This window comes from Nerophis ophidion, linkage group LG09 (genome assembly GCF_033978795.1).
Source record: "Nerophis ophidion isolate RoL-2023_Sa linkage group LG09, RoL_Noph_v1.0, whole genome shotgun sequence".
Taxonomy (NCBI): domain Eukaryota; kingdom Metazoa; phylum Chordata; class Actinopteri; order Syngnathiformes; family Syngnathidae; genus Nerophis; species Nerophis ophidion.
This window is the reverse complement of record NC_084619.1, coordinates 72,263,536-72,288,535: the sequence shown is the minus strand read 5'-3', so window position 1 is coordinate 72,288,535 and position 25,000 is coordinate 72,263,536. Positions and strand designations below refer to the sequence as shown.

Below are 25,000 nucleotides of genomic sequence, written 5' to 3'. Positions count from 1 at the left end.
CCATTCATTTGAGCGAGGATGAAAGATTCGTGGATGAGGAAAGTGAGAGTGAAGGACTACAAAAAAAAAAGACTAGAGGGCAGTGTTAGCGATTCGGACCGAGAAAGCGACGATTTCCCCATTAATTTGAGCGAGGATGAAAGATTTGTGGATGAGGAAAGTGAGAATGAAGGACTAAAAAAAAGACTAGAGGGCAGTGGGAGCGATTCGGACCGAGAAAGCGACGATTTCCCCATTAATTTGAGCGAGAATGAAAGATTAGTGGATGAGGAAAATGAGAGTGAAGGACTACAAAAAAAAAAAAAAAGACTAGAGGGCAGTGGGGGTGATTCAGATGTTATTAGACACATTTACGAGGATAATTCTGGAAAATCCCTTATCTGCTTACTGTGTTACTAGTGTTTTAGTGAGATTATATGGTCGTACCTGTACAACCTGAAGGTCGGACTTGCACCTTTCTTCAGCACCAGTCGACGGGTGGTGGCAATGCCCATTTCTGCCCTTCGCAATGGACCCTTTTCGTAACACGATCTTTCGAAATGATCGCTGCATAATACACTGTACTTTGTTTGTGTGGTCCAATCCAACCGTGTTCGCCTGACCGCTCTGTTCCATAGTAAAGCTTCACCATCATCTTTCAGGAATGTAAACAATGAAACACCGGCTGTGTTTGTGTTGCTAAAGACGGCCGCAATACACCGCTTCCCACCTACAGCTTTCTTCTTTGACGTCTCCATTATTCATTGAACAATTTGCAAAAGATTCAGCAACGCAGATGTCTATAAAACTGTGGAATTTCGTGATGAAAACAGACAAGCTAATAGCTGAGAACGATACTGGAACAAAATGTCCTCGACAACCCGTGACGTCACGTGCACAAGTCATCATACCGAAATGTTACAGCAGGATATTTCGGCGCGAAATTTAAAATTGCAATTTAGATAGGCGCCAGCGCCCCCCGCGACCCCAAAGGGAATAAGTGGTAGAAATGGATGGATGGATGGATCGAATTTAGTAAACTAAAGCGGCCGTATTGGCATGTGTTGCAAAGTTAATATTTCATCATTGATATATAAACTATCAGACTGCGTGGTCGCTAGTAGTGGCTTTCAGTAGGCCTTGAAGTGCATGTAGTGTGGTTCTTTGTGTGAAATGCATTGAGAAATCTTTTGTTGTGAAGTCTACATGAATTGACTTGATTGTTATAAATAACCGTGCATTCTCAGATGTATGACATGCCCATACTTGGTGTCGGGCAATCCGGTAGATGAGAGATTTTTAACAACGTCAAGATGTCGCCAGAGGAGTGCAATATCCGGAAAGTCTTCCGGAGAATGAGAAGAGTTGGCAGCTATGAAGATGTCACATAGCGAACAAAGCGATATCGCCAAAAACAAACCCTTGGGGGGAAACAAAAGCCGGATTAGAGTTCACGGATGCAAACTGTGGCACTTTGTGAGCGAACAGTAGGGATGTGAATCTTGCAACAACTCATGGTTTGATTGCGATTTGTGGGCTGATGATTTGATTCAGAGTCGATTCGGAATTGCATCTCGATATAGAGCAGATTCACCCAATATATCATTTGGTATATAAATAACTATAAAACTTGTACAAAAGCTCTTCTCTGCTACAAAACTTATTTTTAAATGCATATATATATATATATATATATATATATATATATATATATATATACTGTATATATATATATATATATATATATATACATACACATACATACTAACATATATATACACATAAACTGTACATAAACATACACACATATATATAGCCACATGTATGTACATACATTTATACACACATTTTACATATATATGTACACGTGTCCATATATACACACATGTATACACACACACACACATATATATATGTATGTATGTTTATACAAATCTCCTGATGATTGAGGGAACCCCTCATGAAACAGTTCTGTAGAGATGAAGTAGTCTTGCGATTTTTCCCATATATATATATATATATATATATATATATATATATATATATATATATATATATATATATATATATATGTTTGGGGTGTAACAGTACACCAAAATGTCGGTTCGGTACGTACCTCGGTTTAGAGGTCACAGTTCGGTTCATTTTCGGTACAGTAAGAAATCAACAAAGTGTAAATTTTTGGGTTATTTTATTTACCAAATTTGTAAACAATGGCTTTATCCTTTTAACATTGGGAACACTTTAATAATTCTGACCACGTTAATCCACATTAAACTGCCTCAAGTTGTTGCTTTGATTAAATAAAATGACAAAACCTTTCTTCTACATGTAAAAAGTTTAACATTAAACAGTTTCCATTGAAACCGTTTCAAGTCAACTCATCATGCTTAATTTATTACAGCATTTGGGAAGCCTGTAGTTGATTTTTATCATGTAAATGTTGTATTTTTATCAACATGTGATAGCAGGGACCCTGCTATTCAAAACTAGGCTGCTACATTACTAATGATTCATGTAACTATAGCTGAAAAATAGTACAATTGCAATGGGAGAGACTATTCATCCCTAAACACAATGGAGTTTAATGAAATAACAGACAGACAGGGCTTTGCTGCCCCTAAAACACGCACGCACGGACACACACACACACTCACAAACACACACAGAAAAATTAGCTAACGCTACACTAAAAGCTAATTACCCTTCATCACAAGCCTATACTGTGAGCGAGCTGAGCTGCAGTTTAAGTTTCTAGAAGGTCAACAGGCTCATAGTGATGTTTGTAATAGTTGTGACTGCGAAGTGGTTAGCATAATTTGGGTAGAGTCCGCCCCTCCCCCTGCTAGACGAACATCTGCTCAACGCTAAAGCATGGACTACATCGTTCTGAAGTCCGAATACGCACTGCTGATTGGCTTTGTATGTAACCAATCAGATGGTTGTGTGGGCGGGACAATGAGGCAGAGGCAGAGACAGAGGCAGAAAGCAGAGCAGCTTGTGAAGACTTCTGCGCTTCCGAACTTGTTCGGTACGCCCACGTGCCGAACCGAAACCACCGTACCGAAACGGTTCGATACAAATACACGTACCGTTACACCCCTAATATATATATATATATATATATCTTTACACTCACATATACACAAATGTATTCATATATACAAACATGTATACATATATACACACATAGAAATATGCATACACACACATGTATATATACACATATACTGTATACACACATATGTATAAACATAAAAACACACACATATCTATACACATTCACATATATATACACACATGTATACATATATACACACCCACACACATATATATAATGAATGAATGATCTTTATTGTCATTGTGTATGTACAGGTCCAACAAAAATTAGGTTGCTTCCCTGCTTTTTTGCATTCTATTTAAGTTACTTTGAATTTACAACCTCCTGGCGCTGTTGTGTACGTTTTTTTATACTGTTTGTACTGGTTTTGATTATTATTTTCAACTGTTTGTACATGTTGAAATGTATAAATAAAGGTTTATTTTTAAAAAAGTGTGCAGTTAATCATGTGTTAACGCCTGGTCTCTGTTTGATTGGTGAAACGGAGTCAAACGTCAGCAGTGACTGCATTTGATTGGTGAAACTGAGGCATGTGATGGATCCTACTTTGAAAGTCCGTCTGACAAACCAAAACAAACAAAGCGTGCATTAACAGATCGATACAAATCGGTAGCGAGTAGCGAGCTGAATGTAGATAAATGGAGCGGAGTAAAAGTAGCGTTTCTTCTCTATAAATATACTCAAGTAAAAGTAAAAGTATGTTGCATTAAAACTACTCTTAGAAGTACAATTTACTCTTAGAAGTACAATTTATCCCGAAATTACTCAAGTAGATGTAACGGAGTAAATGTAGCGCGTTACCAGAGGTGGGTAGTAACGCGTTACATCTACTTGAGTAACTTTTGGGATAAATTGTACTTCTAAGAGTAGTTTTTATGCAACATACTTTTACTTTTACTTGAGTACATTTATAGAGAAGAAACGCTACTTTTACTCCGCTCCATTTATCTACATTCAGGTCGCTACTCGCTACTGATTTTTTTATCGATCTATTAATGCATGCTTTGTTTGTTTTGATTTTGTCACACACGCATTCAAAGTAGGAACTACGCATGCCTGTGTTTCACCAATCAAATGCAGTCACTGGTGACGTTGGACCAATCAAACAGAGCCAGGTGGTCACGTGACCGTCACACGTAGAATCCGACATGTTGAAAAACTTATTGGTGTGTTACCATTTAGTGGTCAATTGTACGGAATATGTACTGTACTGTGCAATATACTAATAAAAGTTTCAATCAATCAATCAATCAATCAATCAATCAATCAAAAGTGTAAAGGAAAAAAGACACTTTTTATTTCAACCGTACTTCCCGTCAAAAGCCTAAAGACCGATCGCACAGTTCCTGTCTTCACAATAAAAGTGCCGCTCCATCGCGCCTAAGCTAACAAAATAAGAGTCTCCAAACTAGCAAGATACGGAGTTTTCCGCCAATGCTATTTCTAGTAAAGTGTATAAAAAGGAATATGGAAGCTGGACAAATAAGATGCCAAAAACCAACGACTTTCATGTGGTATTAGACAGGAAGGAGGAACTTTTTTTCTCCTCCATTTGAAAACGTGGACGTTATCAGCACTATACTGTCTGATTCCAATCAATGCAAGTCATCAGAATCAGGTAATACACCAACTTATATTCTTGTCTTCATGAAAGATAGGAATCTATATGTTAAACATGCATGTATATTCATTAAAACACCTTTAACATGTCAACAAAAACGGCAAAATAAATAACTATAAATTATATACTGTATATATAAAGGTATGTATATGCAGAAACTAGGGCTTCACGGTGGCAGAGGGGTTAGTGCGTCTGCCTCACAATACGAAGGTCCTGCAGTCCTGGGTTCAAATCCAGGCTCGGGATCTTTCTGTGTGGAGTTTGCATGTTCTCCCCGTGACTGCGTGGGTTCCCTCCGGGTACTCCGGCTTCCTCCAACTTCCAAAGACATGCACCTGGGGATAGGTTGATTGGCAACACTAAATGGTCCCTAATGTCAATCAATCAATCAATGTTTACTTATATAGCCCTAAATCACTAGTGTCTCAAAGGGCTGCACAAACCACCACGACATCCTCGGTAGGCCCACATAAGGGCAAGGAAAACTCACACCCAGTGGGACGTCGGTGACAATGATGACTATGAGAACCTTAGAGAGGAGGAAAGCAATGGATGTCGAGCGGGTCTAACATGATACTGTGAAAGTTCAATCCACAATGGATCCAACACAGTCGCGAGAGTCCAGTCCAAAGCGGATCCAACACAGCAGCGAGAGTCCCGTTCACAGCGGAGCGAGCAGGAAGGAAACCATCCCAAGCGGAGGCGGATCAGCAGCGCAGAGATGTCCCCAGCCGATACACAGGCGAGCAGTACATGGCCACCAGATCGGACCGGACCCCCTCCACACGGGAGAGTGGGACATAGAAGAAAAAGAAAAGAAACGGCAGATCAACTGGTCTAAAAAGGGAGTCTATTTAAAGGCTAGAGTATACAAATGAGTTTTAAGGTGAGACTTAAATGCTTCTACTGAGGTGGCATGTGTGAATGTGAGTGTGAATGTTGTCTGTCTGTCTGTGTTGGCCCTGCGATGAGGTGGCGACTTGTCCAGGGTGTACCCCGCCTTCCGCCCGATTGTAGCTGAGATAGGCGCCAGCGCCCCCCGCGACCCCAAAAGGGAATAAGCGGTAGAAAATGGATGGATGGATAGATATATACTGTATATATAAAGTCGTTTTTTCACAACATACATTTTACTTTTACTCAAGTAAATATTTGGGTGACTACTCCTTACTTTTACTTGACTAATACATCTCTAAAGTAACAGTACTGAAGTGAAGTGAATTATATTTATATAGCGCTTTTCTCAAGTGAATCAAAGCACTTTACATAGTGACACCCAATATCTAAGTTACATTTAAACCAGTGTGGGTGGCACCGGGAGCAGGTGGGTAAAGCGTCTTGCCCAAGGACACAACGGCAGTGACTAGGATGGCACAAGCGGGAATCGAACCTGCAACTCTCAAGTTGCTGGCACGGCCACTCTACCAACCGAGCTATGCCGCCTCTTACTTGAGTACAGTTTCTGGCTACTCTACCCACCTCAGCTTGTTTCAAGACTCCGGCGGGCCTCCAGAAGAAAAAGGGGCGGCGCCAACACAACACGCTTGTCAGTCAAATCCGCTCATTGAGAACAATTTGGCGCCCTCTAAAAACCTCTCAGAGCGGCGTCTCGGCGAGGATCACATCTGTTTGTCGAGAGCCACTCGGGCTCGGAGGGACCCTGAATAGCTCGGCTCCCCCGATTCAGCCGGCGAAGAAAGCGCAATCAAGCTCCACTTCCGCCCGGGTGCCCGTCTGACGGCGCCGCCCATTGTGAGTTGGGCGCCACGTGCCTGATAATCTATGCAAATAGGCCACAGACGGACAAGGATGCGTGTAACGTAGAGAACATATGGGCTGAGCTTTTGGAAACAATGATTCCTGCATCTCTGTGTGCGCTCACGTCCGCCTGAGTTATGTGCGAAATTATTCACACCAGGGCGGCGCCTTCCTCTTTGTTTGCCGCCGCGAATGGCACGTCGGAAACGGAGCGTTCAGGAACGCCACTACAACTACCCCCGGTACCCTTCCGGCTCCAAGTATCCCGCACGGGCATTGGGCGTTATAAGAAGCCATTAATGAGCGGCGCGGCGTGGCGTGTTGTGATGCACGGCCGCGTATTGCAGCCATTCATCAGAGCCGCCAGACACTTGACAGGCGGGCGGCCAACAGGTTGTGTAATCGTATAACACAACCGTGTCAGGCCTGCCGCCGCTCCCTGTCCCATTCAGGCCTCTAATGTTGTTTTGCCGCGGGTAATTGACGACGCCAGGCAGAGGACCGGTGATGGATAACATGGCGCCAAGATGGCGGCGGCGGGGGAGAGAGAGAGAGAGGTGTCATCACGGACGATAGTGGAAACTCTGAGGTCGAACAACGCTTCGGTTTGTTGTGCTTGGAAATAACTAGGGAGGATTGAAATTTCATATTGGCAATATCCATCCATCCATCCATCATCTTCCGCTTATCCGAGGTCGGGTCGCGGGGGCAGCAGCCTAAGCAGGGAAGCCCAGACTTCCCTATCTCCAGCCACTTCGTCTAGCTCTTCCCGGGGGATCCCGAGGCGTTCCCAGGCCAGCCGGGAGACATAGTCTTTCCAACGTGTCCTGGGTCTTCCCCGTGGCCTCCTACCGGCTGGACGTGCCCTAAACACCTCCCTAGGGAGGCGTTCGGGTGGCATCCTGACCAGATGCCCGAACCACCTCATCTGGCTCCTCTCGATGTGAAGGAGCAGCGGCTTTACGTTGAGTTCCTCCCGGATGGCAGAGCTTCTCACCCTATCTCTAAGGGAGAGACCCAAACTCATTTGGGCCGCTTGTACCCGTGATCTTATCCTTTCGGTCATGACCCAAAGCTCATGACCATAGGTGAGGATGGGAACGTAGATCGACCGGTAAATTGAGAGCTTTGCCTTCCGGCTCAGCTCCTTCTTCACCACAACGGATCGGTACAACGTCCGCATTACTGAAGACGCCGCACCGATCCGCCTGTCGATCTCACCATCCACTCTTCCCCCACTCGTGAACAAGACTCATAGGTACTTGAACTCCTCCACTTGGGGCAGGGTCTCCTCCCCAACCCGGAGATGGCACTCCACCCTTTTCCGGGCGAGAACCATGGACTCGGACTTGGAGGTGCTGATTCTCATTCCGGTCGCTTCACACTCGGCTGCGAACCGATCCAGTGAGAGCTGAAGATCCCGGCCAGATGAAGCCATCAGGACTACACTATATTGGCAATAAATAAATAATAAATGGGTTGTACTTGTACGGCGCTTTTGTACCTTCAAGGTACTCAAAGCGCTTTGACACTACTTCCACACTTACCCATTCACACACACATTCACACACTGATGGAGGGAGCTGCCATGCAAGGCGCCAACCAGCACCCATCAGGAGCAAGGGTGAAGTGTCTTGCTCAGGACACAACGGACGTGACGAGGTTGGTACTAGGTGGGATTTGAACCAGTGACCCTCGGGTTGCGCACGGCCACTCTCCCACTGCGCCACGCCGTCCAATAGGGGTGTAACGGGACTCAAAAATTTCGGCTCGGTACGTACCTCGGTTTAGAGGTCACGGTTCGGTTCATTTTCGGTACGGTAAGAAAACAACAAAATATACATTTTTGGGTTATTTATTTACCAAATTTGCAAAATCCATCCATCATCTTCCGCTTATCCGAGGTCGGGTCGCGGGGGCAACAGCCTAAGCAGGGAAACCCAGACTTCCCTCTCCCCAGCCACTTTGTCCAGCTCTTCCCGGGGGATCCCGAGGCGTTCCCAGGCCAGCCGGGAGACAAAGTCTTCCCAACGTGTCCTGGGTCTTCCCCGTGGCCTCCTACCGGCTGGACGTGCCCTAAACACCTCCCTAGGGTACGGGTACAATCGGCCGAAATGAGTTTCCTCCGCCGAGTGACGGGTCTCTCCCTTAGAGATAGGGTGAGAAGCTCTGCCATCCGCTGCTCCTCCACATCGAGAGGAGCCAGATGAGGTGGTTCGGGCATCTGGTCAGGATGCCACCCGAACGCCAAATTTGCAAAATTTTCCATCAAAAATATTTTTCCTAGTGGAATATTTGATGTGAGGTAATGGGAACCTTGGATAGGTCAATAATTCATAATAACATTGTTTTTGATTCAATATTATGTTTTGAGCAAAGACAGTATGAAAGAAAAAAAAACATATTTTTTTGTCAGAATGTGGACTTTGGGGTTTGTTTTTTCCGGAATACAAAGGAGAGTTGGAGCAGGCAAGGCGTGAAGGTAAAGACCTATTTTATTTTAACACTATAACTACAAAAAAAAAAAAAAAAGGTGCACACAATGGCGGAGAACAAACTTGACTAATGAAACAAAACTTGCAAAAAGGTAGAAACTATGAACAATAAACAGGGGGGGTCCGGTCCGATCCGGTGGCCATGTACTGCTTGCCTGTGTATCGGCTGGGGACATCTCTGCGCTGCTGATCCGCCTCCGCTTGGGATGGTTTCCTGCTGGCTCCGCTGTGAACGGGACTCTCGCTGCTGTGTTGGATCCGCTTTGGACTGGACTCTCGCGACTGTGTTGGATCCATTATGGATCGAACTTTCACAGTATCATGTTAGACCCGCTCGACATCCATTGCTTTCCTCCTCTCCAAGGTTCTCATGGTCATCATTGTCACCGATGTCCCACTGGGTCATCATTGTCACCGATGTCCCACTGGGTGTGAGTTTTCCTTGCCCTTATGTGGGCCAACCGAGGATGTCGTAGTGGTTTGTGCAGCCCTTTGAGACACTAGTGATTTAGGGCTATATAAGTAAACATTGATTGATTTTTGAGCGCCGTGTGTAATGTTCTATATTTTCCATGTAACATTTAACATTTTGGTGTTGTTTACTTGAGTCATATTGCAGTCTACACATATCTCTTATGTGTGACTGCCATCTACTGGTCACACTTATCATTTTGCCATGTACCAAATAAAACAGATTCGAGGTCAGTAAGCACAGCCAAAATGAGAAGCACCAGATTATGAGGCGACCCCCCCCAAAAGGGACAAGAGGGAGGAAATGGATGGATGGACGGAACTTTTTTAAGTTGGGGTCCAGTAAGAAAACAACAAAATATACATTTTTTGGGTTATTTATTTACCAAATTTGCAAAATCTTCCATCAAAAATATTTTTCTTAGTGGAATATTTGATGTGAGGTAATGGGAACCTTGGATAGGTCAATAATTCATAATAACATTGATTTTGATTCAATATTATGTTTTGAGCAATGACAGTTTGAAAGAAAAAAAACAACTGCTTTTTTTTTGTCAGAATGTGGACTTTGGGGTTTGTTTTTTCCGGAAGGCAAAGGAAAGTTGGAGCAGGCAAGGCGTGAAAGTAAAGACCTATTTTATTTTAACACTAACTACAAAAAAAAAAAAAAAAAGGTGCACACAATGGCGGAGAACAAACTTGACTAATGAAACAAAACTTGCAAAAAGGTAGAAACTATGAACAATAAACAGGGGGGGGTCCGGTCCGATCCGGTGGCCATGTACTGCTTGCCTGTGTATCGGCTGGGGACATCTCTGCACTGCTGATCCGCCTCCGCTTGGGATGGTTTCCTGGTGGCTCCGCTGTGAACGGGACTCTCGCTGCTGAGTTGGACCCGCTTTGGACTGGACTCTCGCGACTGTGTTGGATCCATTATGGATTGAACTTTCACAGTATCATGTTAGACCCGCTCGACATCCATTGCTTTCCTCCTCTCCAAGGTTCTCATAGTCATCATTGTCACCGACGTCCCACTGGGTCATTATTGTCACCGACGTCCCACTGGGTGTGAGTTTTCCTTGCCCTTATGTGGGCCTACCGAGGATGTCGTAGTGGTTTGTGCAGCCCTTTGAGACACTAGTGATTTAGGGCTATATAAGTAAACATTGATTGATTGATTGATCAAGCGATGCGGCTTCATAGCTTACCGAAGTCGCACCAAAACATTTTGATAGATTTTTGAGCGCCGTGTGTAATGTTCTATATTTTCCATGTAACATTTAACATTTTGGTGTTGTTTACTTGAGTCATATTGCAGTCTACACATATTTCTTATGTGTGACTGCCATCTACTGGTCACACTTATCATTTTGCCATGTACCAAATAAAACAGATTCGAGGTCAGTAAGCACAGCCAAAATGAGGCGCACCAGATTATGAGGCGACCCCCCCCCCCCCCCCCCCAAAAAAAAGGGACAAGAGGGAGGAAATGGATGGATGGACGGAACTTCTTTAAGTTGGGGTCCAGTAAGAAAACAACAAAATATACATTTTTTGGGTTATTTATTTACCAAATTTGCAAAATCTTCCATCAAAAATATTTTTCTTAGTGGAATATTTGATGTGAGGTAATGGGAACCTTGGATAGGTCAATAATTCATAATAACATTGTTTTTGATTCAATATTATGTTTTGAGCAATTACAGTATGAAATTTTAAAAAAAAATGCTTTTTTTTGTCAGAATGTGGACTTTGGGGTTTGTTTTTTCCGGAATGCAAAGGAAAGTTGGAGCAGGCAAGGCGTGAAGGTAACTACAAAAAAAAGCAAACAAAAGGCGCGCACAATGGCGGAGAACAAACCTGACTAATGAAACAAAACTTGCACAAAGGCAGAAACTATGAAAAATAAGCAAAAACTTACTTGGCATGGAACTATAAAACAAGCAGCGTGAACTAGGCATGAAACCGTAAACATGGTGAAAGAAGGTGGAGGACATGGTGAAAGAAGGTGGAGGTAGCATGGCATGACATGAGTAAAAGTAAAGTCGCCAGGCTGACTTCCTGGCAACTTTTGCTTCAAATAATAAACATGATTAGTAACAGGTGCGTGACATGAGGACAGGTGAAAACTAATGTGTTGTCATGGAAACAAAACAAACAAGGAAGTGCAAAAACAGGAAACAACGGAGTCTTAAGCAAACCAGAACATAACTAAACAAAACATGATCACAAGACATGACAGTTTTATTAGTCAGCATTACAACTTTTTTCTAAATTACATTTAACCTTTAAGCTTTTTTATTTCACTTTTGTTTATGTTTTTGTTTATTTTAATAATATTTTTAGAATGTGCCGTGGGGCATGGCGATATACGATATACTGTATATCTCGATATTTTTTTCCCTAAAGTAAAAACAAAACATTCCTGGTTACCTGTCATTATCATGCCACATGCTGACATATGTTCAACTCATCATGCTTAATTTATTGCAGCATTTGGAAAGTCTGTAGTTGATTTTTATTATGTGAAGTGAAGTATATTTATATAGCGCTTTTCTCTAGTGACTCAAAGCGCTTTACATAGTGAAACCCAATATCTAAGTTACATTTAAACCAGTGTGGGTGGCACTGGGAGCAGGTGGGTAAAGTGCCTTGCCCAAGGACACAACGGCATTGACTAGGATGGCAGAAGCGGGAATCGAACCTGCAACCCTCAACTTGCTGGCACGGCCGCTCTACCAACCGAGCTATGTAAATGTTAAATTGTATCAACATGCGATAGCAGGGACACTGCCATTCAAAACTAAGCTGCTACATTAATAATGATTCATATAAATATGACTGAAAAAATAGTATATAATAAGGGGCGGCATGGCGTAGTAGGTAGAACGGCCGTGGAGGAAACCTGAGGGGTGGCAGGTTCGCTTCCCACCTATTGACATCCAAATCGCTGCCGTTGGGCAGGACACTTCACCCTTGCCCCCGGTGCCGCTCACACTGGTGAATGAATGATGAATGAAGCCTGGGCTTCCCTGTTTAGGCTGCTGCCCCCGCGACCTGACCTCGGATAAGCGGAAGAAGATGGATAGATGGATGAAAAGATGGAACTCCAGAGCGAAGGCTTTGTTCACCACGACAAAATATCCTCACACAACCTGTTCTAAGCTTTGGGGAGAAGAAGAAACAAAAAAAAAGAGAGAATACAATGTTCCCTCTCATCCTCCCACTCTCACCATTTCACATACCTCCGTGAGGCGGCCAGCTCGCGTTTGTGCGAGGAACGCTCTGCCAGACGACGATAACCGCAATGAATATCAGCCGGGATAAAAATATCGCCTTAGCCAGCGCAAAGTCGTCTCAGCTGCCGAGGAGGAGGAGGAGGCCCCCGGGTGGAATTCCTTGAGGAATCCTGTTTTCCGGCCTATTTCCATCGCTGATATCTAACGGCGCCGTTTAGACGAGTCGACTAACGCTCGTCACCTGAGGACCATCTCGCCTTGGGAAAAAAAAAAAAAGAAAAAGCCGAGAAGGATGCTCCTCATCTCCGAGAGCTTTGTTTACCTTTTCTGGCGGAGCAGACAAAAGGGAGGACCGGGAAAACCCAGGACAAGACAAGGAGTCAAACGACGAGAGTCACCGTAATAATCAATGTTTACTTATATAGCCCTAAATCAAGAGTGTCTCAAAGGGCTGCACAAGTCACAACGACATCCTCGGTTTAGATTTCACATCAGGGCAAGGAAAAACTCAACCCAATGGGACAATAAGAAACCTTGGAGAGGACTGCAAATGTGGGGACCCCCAACCCCCAGGGTGACCGGTGCAATGGACGTCGAGTGGATCTAGTATAGTAGTGCAAGAGTCCAGTCCATAGTGGATCTAATATAATAGTGAGAGTCCAGTCCATAGTGGATCTAACATAATCGTGAGAGTCCAGTCCATAGTGGATCTAGCATAACAGTGAGAGTCCAGTCCATAGTGGATCTAACATAATAGTGAGAGTCCAGTCCATAGTGGATCTAACATAATCGTGAGAGTCCAGTCCATAGTGGATCTAGCATAACAGTGAGAGTCCAGTCCATACTGGATCTAACATAATAGTGAGAGTCCAGTCCATAGTGGATCTAACATACTAGTGAGAGTCCAGTCCATAGTGGATCCAACATAATAGTGAGAGTCCAGTCCAAAGTGGATCTAACATAATAGTGAGAGTCCAGTCCATAGTGGATCTAGCATAATAGTGAGGGTTCAGTCCATAGTGGATCTAACATAATAGTGAGCGTCCAGTCCAAAGTGGTTCTAACATAATAGTGAGAGTCCATTCCAAAGTGGATCTAACATAATAGTGAGAGTCCAGTCCAAAGTGGATCTATCATAATAGTGAGAGTCCAGTCCAAAGTGGATCTAACATAATAGTGAGAGTCCAGTCCAAAGTGGATCTAACATAATAGTGAGAGTCTAGTCCATAGTGGATCTAACATAATAGTGAGACTCTAGTCCATAGTGGATCTAACATAATATTGTGAGAGTCCAGTCAATAGTGGATCTAACATAATAGTGAGAGTCCAGTCCATAGTGGATCTAACATAATAGAGAGAGTCCAGTCCATAGTGGATCTAACATAATATCTTGAGAGTCCAGTCCATAGTGGATCTAACATAATACGGAGAGTCCAGTCCATAGTGGATCTAACATAATAGTGTGAGAGTTCAGTCCATAGTAGATCTAACATAATATTGTGAGAGTCCACTAATACACCCCCATACCATCACAGATGCTAGCTTTTGAACTTTGCATCAATAACAGTCTGGAGAGGTCGCTTCCCCTTTGGTCCGGATGACACGATGTCGAATATTTCCAAAAACAATTTGAAATGTGGACTCGTCAGACCAAAGAACACTTTTCCACTTTGCATCAGTCCATCTTAGATGATCTCGGGCCCAGAAAAGCCAGCTGTGTTTCTGGATGTTGTTGATAAATGGCTTTCGCTTTGCATAGTAGAGCTTTAACTTGCACTTACAGATGTAGCGATTAACTATTTTTAGTGACAGTGGTTTTCTGAAGTGTTCCTGAACCCATGTGGTGATATCCTTTGGAGATTGATGTCGGTTTTTGATACAGTGCCGTCTGAGGGATGGAAGGTCACGGTCATTCAATGTTGGTTTCCGGCCATGCCGCTTACGTGGAGTGATTTCTCCAGATTCTCTGAACTTTTTGATGATATTATGGAGCGTAGATGTTGAAATCCCTAAATTTCTAGCAGTTGCACTTTGAGAAACGTTGTTCTTAAACTGTTTGACTATTTGCTCACGCAGTTGTGGACAAAGGGGTGTACCTCGCCCCATCCTTTCTTGTGAAAGACTGAGCATTTTTTGGGGGAAGCTGTTTTTATACCCAATCATGGCACCCACCTGTTCCCAATTAGCCTGCACACCTGAGGGATGTTCCAAATAAGTGTTTGATGAGCATTCCTCAACTTTATCAGTATTTATCGCCACCTTTCCCAACTTCTTTGTCACGTGTTGCTGGCATCAAATTCTAAAGTTAATGATTATTTGCAGAAAATTAAATGAAAATGTTTGTAGTTTGAACATCAAATATGTTGTCTTTGTGGCATATTCAACTGAATATGGGTTGAAAAGGTCTTGCAAATGATTAAATTCCGTTCATATTTACATCTAACACAATAATAATAATAATGGATTAGCTTTATATCGCGCTTAACAACAACAACAACAGTCTTGTTGACGTTCCAGAAACATAAGCGGCAGCTCAGCTCGCTCGCAGTCCTTAAAATGAATGCTAATTAGCTTTTAGCGTATTGCTAGCTCTTTTTGCGGTGTGTGTGCATGTGTGTGTGTGTGTGTGTGTGACAGCAAAGCCCTGTCTGTCCAAGAGAAAGACAAACATTATTGACCTACAGTTAACAACTAAGTTATTTCACTTTACCTTTTTCTGTGTTGATTGAGCTATGTTGAAGCAGCTAAAAACGACACTATGTCAAATGAAGAGTTTCCTGAAGCTGTCTCTGATAGTTGATATAATAATGTCAGTGCATCAGAGAGCCTACATGAACTCCATGGTGTTCAGGGATGAATAGTCTCTCCTATTGCTATTATAATAACAATAATAATAATGGATTAGATTTATATCGTGCTTTTCTATTGTTAGATACTCAAAGCGCTCACAGAGAAGTGGGAACCCAACATTCATTCACAACTGGTGGTGGTAAGCTACATCTGTAGCCACAGCTTCCCTGGGGTAGACTGACGGAAGCGTGGCTGCCAGTTTGCGCCTACGGCCCCTCCGACCACCACCAATCATTCATTCATCATTCATTCACCAGTGTGAGCGGCACCGGGGGCAAGGGTGAAGTGTCCTGCCCAAGGACACAACGGCAGCGATTTGGATGTCAATAGGTGGGAAGCGAACCTGCAACCCTCAGGTTTTTGTCACAGCCACTCTACCCACTACCCCATTCCTCTCTACCACTCATATGGAAACGGGTTTTGTTTGTATGTATATATATATATATACATATATATATATATATATATATATATATATATATACATATATATATATATACATATATATATATATATATACATATATATATATATATATATATACATATATATATATATACATATATATATATATATATATATACATATATACATATATATATATATACATATATATATATATATATACATATATATATATATATATATATATATATATATATATATATATATATATATATATATATATATATATATATATATATATATATTTATATTAGGGATGCACCGATTAATCGGTAACCGAATATATTCGGCCGAATATGGCAAAAAAAGCCACATCCGGCCTTCGGTGGAATGAGTTAAGAACAAGGCCGAATAGTGGCGTGTGACGCAATTTTTTGACGCGGTGACGCAATCAAACAACGTGCAGTGACGTTGGGATATGTTGTGTACCTGTATAAGTGTATGAGGTTACAAGCACACACTTAATTGAGATTGACTTAAGCCTTCTGTTTACATTATTAGCATATCTACTGTGGCTAAGCAGACTTTTGCCAAAAGGACAATAATTCATTTGTTGTGGGTTTATCCACTTTAATGCACTTTATTTTTTTTTTTAATGCATGTTTTGTTTGAAGGCCTAATATAAATGAAAAACGTTGTGCTTTTTTTGAAAAGCAAAGGCTACTGGAATATTAAAAAAATGTCAATATTCAATTAAAAAATACCTTATTTGAAAAACATGTCTAAATATTTATTCTAGGCTATTTATGCAATATAAAAAAAATTGTGAAAAACTGCATTCATTATTCGGCTTCGGCCACAAATTTTCATTTCGGTGCATCCCTAATATATATATATATATATATATATATATATATATATATATATATAAGGGGTGGGCAAATTAATGCGTTAATTACGCGTTAACTCATCAATCTATTAACGCCGACAATTATTTTAGCGCACATTTGCGTATGTTGTTTACATGCTTTTATTTTGTTTTAACGCCTTTTCTTAACAAGATGGCATCTCCCGGATGTACTTCGGCGTGGAGGGGCTCTTGGTAAAGATGGAACATTTGGCAAAAATACCGGACAATTCTGCACATTTCATGGCTGGCTTACAGCGTGGTCACTCCGGGATCACTTATGACCGCCAGACAATTCTGAATGTGGATAGATCGGGCCGTTTTGGACTGAATGAGGCGTGCTTGCTAGACCGGCTAGCTAGCATGGGAATACTTTGCCGGCTACATCCAGCGGCCTGTGAAGCAGCGGAGTATATGTGTTGTCTGTCTATTTATGAATAATGCAGACCAGGAGTGTTGGCTGAGTTCTTAACGTTTGCTTTCAGAGCGTGCATATCACAACATACAAGATGCCGTCATGGCGACACAACCTATACCGGGCTACCGCGCATGCTCGTCACTCCTGTTGCATGCTGGGTAGGGTAGTTCTTTTTTTCCCTGGCTCATAACATCACAATATAGTACCATGTATATGATGCGTTCAGTTTATCAAAGCACCAAGCAAAATTCCCATCATATCAATTCCTAGATATGGTCATAATTATTTTAAGTGCACTACGCAGAATAAACACAACATTATTAATATTGCTACTACGGATAATTTGATCAAAAATTCCCTAAAACAGCCCACTACCTATAATATAGGTTTTTTAAACATAAGATCCCTGATAAAAAAAAATATTTCTGCTGTTACCTCAGAAATTGCCTGTTCAGATGTTATGATTGTGGCTCAGAGATTTGTATGTAGATTATATTTATTTTCCATAACAAACAGGATAACTTAAATACCCTGGCAGTGGCAATAAGCTTAAATGTTTGTATTTACATTTTTTGAGTTGATTTTCATCAAATATGCTATTTAACTGCTACTGTTTAACAAGGACTGATTTAAATTGTGTTTGCACAACAAATGTTTTGGCGCTTTTGTTCATGTGGGAGAATATTCCAATAAAGGTGCACTACACACTACTTTTGAATTCATTATTGGGCTTTGCGTATACAATGCAGTTAATCGCGATTAATCGGAGAAATAGTCCGATTAACTTCGATTAAACATTTTAATCGTTGCCCAGCCCTAATATATATACATATATATATATATATATATATGTCCATCTTCAGATTACATAACACAAAAATTGCCACGACGACATCATCCTCCAGGCAAAGTGACGGATAATCACGGCAGCAAAGTCACCCTTTTTCGTCACCTGACGTCTTCTCCGCAAGGTCGCTACAGCATCCCCCCCCCCCCACAACCCCGCTGCATGGTTAAAAAGATCCAAGCTGTCATTTTCCAGGTGTGTTTTTGCAGGTCAAGGCACACACACACACACACACACACACACACACACACACACCCGCGCCGACTCTCCACAACCGCCCCAGTGTTCCGTAGCGTCCACAGTAGACACAGTATGCTGCGAGCATGCATTCGAAGGCGTCCAATTAAAGCTGCGGGAGGAGGGGATGGACTCGCCTGCCACACGTTTGCAGCCATGATAGGCCTTCTACGCAAATTAATCCCGCCGTGCTCCACATTGCTCATCGCCGTCTGGATGTCGCACACTTGTTTGATGCTGCGCCGTGTTGTTATGATCCACCACAGCATCAAAAAAAAAATATTTTTATTTTTTTATTTTTTTAACTTCCTGTACTTCCTTTCATTCGCCATCGTATCCCTCTCTCTTTGCAGTGTGTGTGTGTGTGTGTGTGTGTGTGTGTGTGTGTGTGTGTGTGTGTGTGTGTGTTCTTGTGATTCTACCCTTCTTGAGACATCAACATGGAAAAGTACCGTTCACATGAGTACCGGCGAACAAGTCGGTTTTAAAAGTTCTCCCCCTCTGGTCAACATATGAAATAACAAGTGTGTGGAAACATTCGAAGTGCTTGCCCTCTGGCCAATATATGAAATAACAAGTGTGTGTCAGAAATTGAAATGCACCCCCTTTGGCCAAAATTGATAAAACAAATGAAGTAAATATGTATACAGAGACATACTGTAAAACACTTGAAGTAAATAATGAAGATTAAAAATCAATTACAAACACAAAATAAAAAAATGTAAAAATTTACCAAAGTCTGTCTCACAATGTGTCGATTGTTTTCTTATAAAATCGGGAACAATTTGTCATATTTTTTCTGTTTCTATAATATTGCAATATTTTCTCATAAAATTATAATTTTTGTATGTAAAAATATGACTTTTTAATGCAAAAAGGTGACATTTTTCGTTAAAAACATCTGACTTTTATCACAATATTACCAATTTTTTTTTGCTGTCCTTGTAAAACAGTGACATTTTTTGAGTAACATAATGACTTTGTTCATAGTTTTGCCAAGTAAAATTCCAATTACTCTTATAGTATTGCCCACATTTTTAAGTTTTCAGACAAAACTGTGGCTCTTGCCGGGTAAAATTGCGACTCTTTTCATAAAATTGGCAAATTGTTTAGCTTTTTTTCCTTGTAAAACTGCGACTGTTATTGGGAACAATTCCAACTTTTATCATAACATTGCCAAAATTCCAAGTTTTTCTTGTGAAATTGTAACCATTTTCTTGTAAAAAATTCCAACTCATTTTTCACAACAAGCTTTTTTTTCATATTTGCATAGTATGTACGTATTATTAATGTTATAAATACAAATCTTTATGTTTCAAGAAAGGGTGGTCTCAAGAAGGAAACAAATACAAGTGTGTGTGTGTGTGTGTGTGTGTGTGTGTGTGTGTGTGTGTGTGTGTTAAACCGCTCGCTTTCTATGCTCTGACGTCCATGTGCTAATCGCTTTGGCTGATCCCTGCTAGTCGCACATGCGTGTGTGTGTGTGTGTGTTTGTGTGTGTGTGTGTGTGTGTGTGTGTGTGTGTGTGTGTGTGTGTGTGTGTGTGTGTGTGTGTGTGTGTTCATCCCTCTGCATGTGCAAGAGCATGTGTGTGTGTGAGGCAGATGTTTCCCGCGTGTTGGTGGCGGCGCCATTGCCTCAGCACATCACACACACACACACACACACACACACACACACACGCCAACACACACCTAGGAAGATTAACCAGCTCTTTTATTTATTTATTTGCACCCACCCATCCACCACTCACGCCTCAATCCTCACCCTTAATCCCCGCTGCAGCAAACCAGACTGCAGGTGAAGCAAAAAGCGGTCTTTTATATATATATATATATATATATATATATATATATATATATATATATACATTTTTTTTTACATAAAATTGCTTCGCCCGAGTCAGTGTTTTTTTTTCCCAACCTTTTCTGAGTCAAGAAGCACATTTTTTCATCGAAAAAAACAGCAGAAAACGTTAAAAAAAAACAAAAAACATTGACGTAAGTAAGTCTTTGCTGTCGTCCAGCGTTCCGTTTTTGTTTACTTTGCAGTTTTAGTTCAGTTTTAGTTTCGTTCTGTATAGCTATCCCTAATCTTAAGGGGCAGTGCAGCTCGGTTGGTAGAGTGGCCGTGCCAGCAACTTGAGGGTTCCAGGTTCGATCCCCGCTTCCGCCATCCTAGTCACTGCCGTTGTGTCCTTGGGCAAGACACTTTACCCACCTGCTCCCAGTGCCACCCATTTAAATGTAACTTAGATATTGGGTTTCACTATGTAAAAGCGCTTTGAGTCACTAGAGAAAAAGCGCTATATAAATATAAGTCACTTCACTAAGCTTCAATGCCCTGACCGGAACTCTCCAATAACTAAAGTTCCTTGGGTGAATAATGTAAACTCACTACACCGGTATGTTTTTAGCGCTTCCATAGCGAGATGTAAGTAAGAACTTTGCACTACTTTATACAAACCCCGTTTCCATATGAGTTGGGAAATTGTGTAGGATGTAAATATAAACGGAATACAATGATTTGCAACAACATCCAGAAATGCCTTTTCTCAGCGGCACTCGCCTTTTGTTTATTTTTGGTTTTACCTGCACGCTGCGAACCGTGTTACCGACGTCTACAAAGCAATTAGCAACCTGCTGCCACCTACTGATATGGAAGAGTATTACACGGTTACTCTGCCGAGCTCTAAATAGCACCAACACTCAACAAGACATAATTTGCGGACTATAATTACTGGTTTGCCAAAAATATATTCAACCCAATTACGTGAAATTACATAATCTCTCACAGCACACAAGACAATATCTGATGACATGTACCGCGGCACAGTGGTTGAAAAACACTGGTCTAAGTAGCCATATTGGGGTCGCAGTGAATAAAGTCTATTTTTAAAGGGATGTAACATATTAGATACAGCTGTGTAACAATGTCAAAGGAACACAAGGTGAGCGTAGTTTTTTTCTGGCGCTAAATAAATAAAATGCCATCTCCCGGAATCCCCCGCCGTAAAGTCAAAGTACCACTGATTGTCACCAATTGGTGGAATTACCCTCTGCATTTTACCCATCCCCTTTTTTCACCCCCTTGAGCAGTGAGCAGCAGCGTTTGCAGCGCTCGGGAATCATTGTGGTGATTTTTCAGTCAAGGGGGAGAGAAAGAGGAAACAGGAAGTCAAGCGGAATTGTTTTTTTTTTTTTTTCAAAATACTAATAACTGTTAGGGCTGTCCCGATACCAATATTTTAGTACCGGTACCGGTAACAAAATGTATTTCGATATTTTTCGAAACTTTTCGGTACTTTTCTAAATAAAGAGGACCACAAAAAATGCCAATATTGGCTTTATTTTAACAAAAAAAAATCTTAGGGTATATTAAACATATGTTTATTAAATAAAATAGTGAACATACAAGACAACTTGTCTTTTAGTAGTAAGTAAACAAACAAAGACTCCTAATTAGTCTATGCAGTAACATATTGTGTCATTTATCATCATTTTATTTTGTCAACATTATGAAGGACAAACTGTAAAAAATTCTTATTAATCCACTTGTTCATTTACTGCTAATATCCGCTTATTTTCCGTTTCAACATGTTCTATCTATACTTCTGCTAAAATGTAACAATCACTTATTCTTCTGTTGTTTTGATACTGAAAATAATTTTGGCCGATACCACAAATGTGGGCATCGATCCGATACCAGGATCCTACTGTGTCCAGGGATGTATTTCCTAAGTTTATAAACATAATAACAATGTCACGATGACACAAAAACATTGACGTAATCATCGCAGTAACGATGAGATACCCCTCTTTTACTCGATATCGTTACAGTCAATATCTGTATAGGCCCAATCTTGTGTTTACATAGGTAGAGCTAGTTTTTTTGTTGTTTTTTTTAGACATATACCAAAATAATATACATATACTCAGTTGTGGTGTTAAAATTGTCCCGATCCGACTGAATGAACAGGTTATGTACACAGAGGGGAGCAACATTTTCATGTCAAAGTTAATGATGTACCAATAAAGTGTTTGTGTACTTTAGCCTGCTAGATTTTGTCGTATAATTATTAAACCGAGGCAACCTTCACTGTTGTGTTTTTCCTCAATCACGCTTGTTTGCCATTTCTTTTTTGCCACTTCACCTTCATGTCTATGTTATTTATCCTGGAAATCTCTAGTTCCTTGTTCGAATACCGTATTTTCTGGACCATAGGGCGCACTTATTCGGGTCTTTCTTCATACAAAATGCGCGTTAAAGGCCTACTGAAATGAGATTTTCTTATTTAAACGGGGATAGCAGGTCCATTCTATGTGTCATACTTGATCATTTCGCGAAATTGCCATATTTTTGCTGAAAGGATTTAGTAGAGAACATCCACGAAAAAGTTCGCAACTTTTGGTCGCTAATAAAAAAGCCTTGCCTGTACCTGAAGTAGCAGACGATGTGCGTGTGACGTCACGGGTTGTGGAGCTCCTCACATCTGAACATTGTTTACAATCATGGCCACCAGCAGAGAAAGCGACAATTTCCCCATTAATTTAAGCGAGGATGAAAGATTCGTGGATGAGGAAAGTGAGAGTGAAAGACTAAAGAGAAAAAAATACATAAACTATACGGCAGAGCGATTCAATCAATCAATCAATGTTTATTTATATAGCCCCAAATCACAAATGTCTCAAAGGACTGCACAAATCATTACGACTACAACATCCTCGGAAGAACCCACAAAAGGGCAAGGAAAACTCACACCCAGTGGGCAGGGAGAATTCACATCCAGTGGGACGCCAGTGACAATGCTGACTATGAGAAACCTTGGAGAGGACCTCAAATGTGGGCAACCCCCCACCCCCCACTCCTCCCTCTAGGGGACCGAAAGCAATGGATGTCGAGCGGGTCTAACATGATACTGTGAAAGTTCAATCCATAGTGGCTCCAACACAGCCGCGAGAGTTCAGTTCAAAGCGGAGCCAAGACAGCAGCGAGAGTCCCGTCCACAGGAAACCATCTCAAGCGGAGGCGGATCAGCAGGGTAGAGATTTCCCCAACCGATACAGGCGAGCGGTCCATCCTGGGTCCCGACGAGCGGCCCATCCTGGGTCTCGACTCCGGACAGCCAGTACTTCATCCATGGTTATCGGACCGGACCCCCTCCACAAGGGAGGAGGGGGACATAGGAGAAAAAAGAAAAGAAGCGGCACATCAACTGGTCTAAAAAGGAGGTCTATTTAAAGGCTAGAGTATACAGATGAGTTTTAAGGTGAGACTTAAATGCTTCTACTGAGGTAGCATCTCGAACTATTACCGGGAGGGCATTCCAGAGTACTGGAGCCCGAACGGAAAACGCTCTGTAGCCCGCAGACTTTTTTTGGGCTCTAGGAATCACTAATAAGCCGGAGTCTTTTGAACGCAGATTTCTTGCCGGGACATATGGTACAATACAATCGGCAAGATAGGCTGGAGCTAGACCGTGTAGTATTTTATACGTAAGTAGTAAAACCTTAAAGTCACATCTTAAGTGCACAGGAAGCCAGTGCAGGTGAGCCAGTATAGGTATATATGTATGTATATATGTATATAAAGGTATATATAGTATAGGTATATATGTATATAAAGGTATATGCAGTATAGGTATATATGTATGTATATATGTATATAAAGGTATATACAGTATAGGTATATATGTATGTATATCTGTATATAAAGGTATATACAGTATAGGTATATCTGTATATAAAGGTATATACAGTATAGGTATATATGTATATAAAGGTATATACAGTATAGGTATATATGTATGTATATATGTATATAAAGGTATATACAGTATAGGTATATATGTATGTATATATGTATATAAAGGTATATACAGTATAGGTATATATGTATGTATATATGTATATAAAGGTATATACAGTATAGGTATATATGTATGTATATATGTATATAAAGGTATATACAGTACAGGCGTAATATGATCAAACTTTCTTGTTCTTGTCAAAAGTCTAGCAGCCGCATTTTGTACCAACTGTAATCTTTTAATGCTAGACATGATAACAATACGTTACAGTAATCGAGACGAGACGTAACAAACGCATGGATAATGATCTCGGCGTCTTTAGTGGACAAAAATGGAGCGAATTTTAGCTCTTTTATCAACAATACAGTTGTTCAAATGTGTCACGTCTATGGGATCATGTTTTGTTTTGGTCATGTTTGGTTTTGTTTTTTGGACATTCAGTTCTTGTTCTTGCACTTCCTTCTTTGTCTTATTGTCATAGCAACTCATTAGTTTTCACCTGTCCTCATGTCTCACACCTCTTTGCACTTATCATAGCTATTATTTACACCGGAAGTTGCCAGGAAGTCAGCCTGGCGACTTTATACCTCAACTGCCTTCATGCCAAGCATGGCTTGGCATGAAGGCAGTTGGGTTGGGTTCCACCTAAAAAGCTTCAAAATTGTGTCTACTCAGTTGGGTTCTTCCAAGGATGTGGTAGTGGTTTGTGCAGCCCTTTGAGACACTTGTGATTTAGGGCTATATAAATAAACATTGATTGACTTTGACTGATGCTGCTTAGTCATTCTGTCCATGCCACGTAAGTTTTGTTTTTGTTTTGTCCAAAGTCATGCCATATTGCTA

General features: G+C 41.3%; 1 protein-coding gene across 4 annotated transcripts in view; it reads right to left on the bottom strand.

The window, feature by feature from the left end:
- LOC133559717 (zinc finger MIZ domain-containing protein 1-like) overlaps positions 1 to 25,000 on the bottom strand; it is a 493,896-nt gene that overhangs the window by 350,558 nt on the left and 118,338 nt on the right. The window lies entirely within an intron of this gene.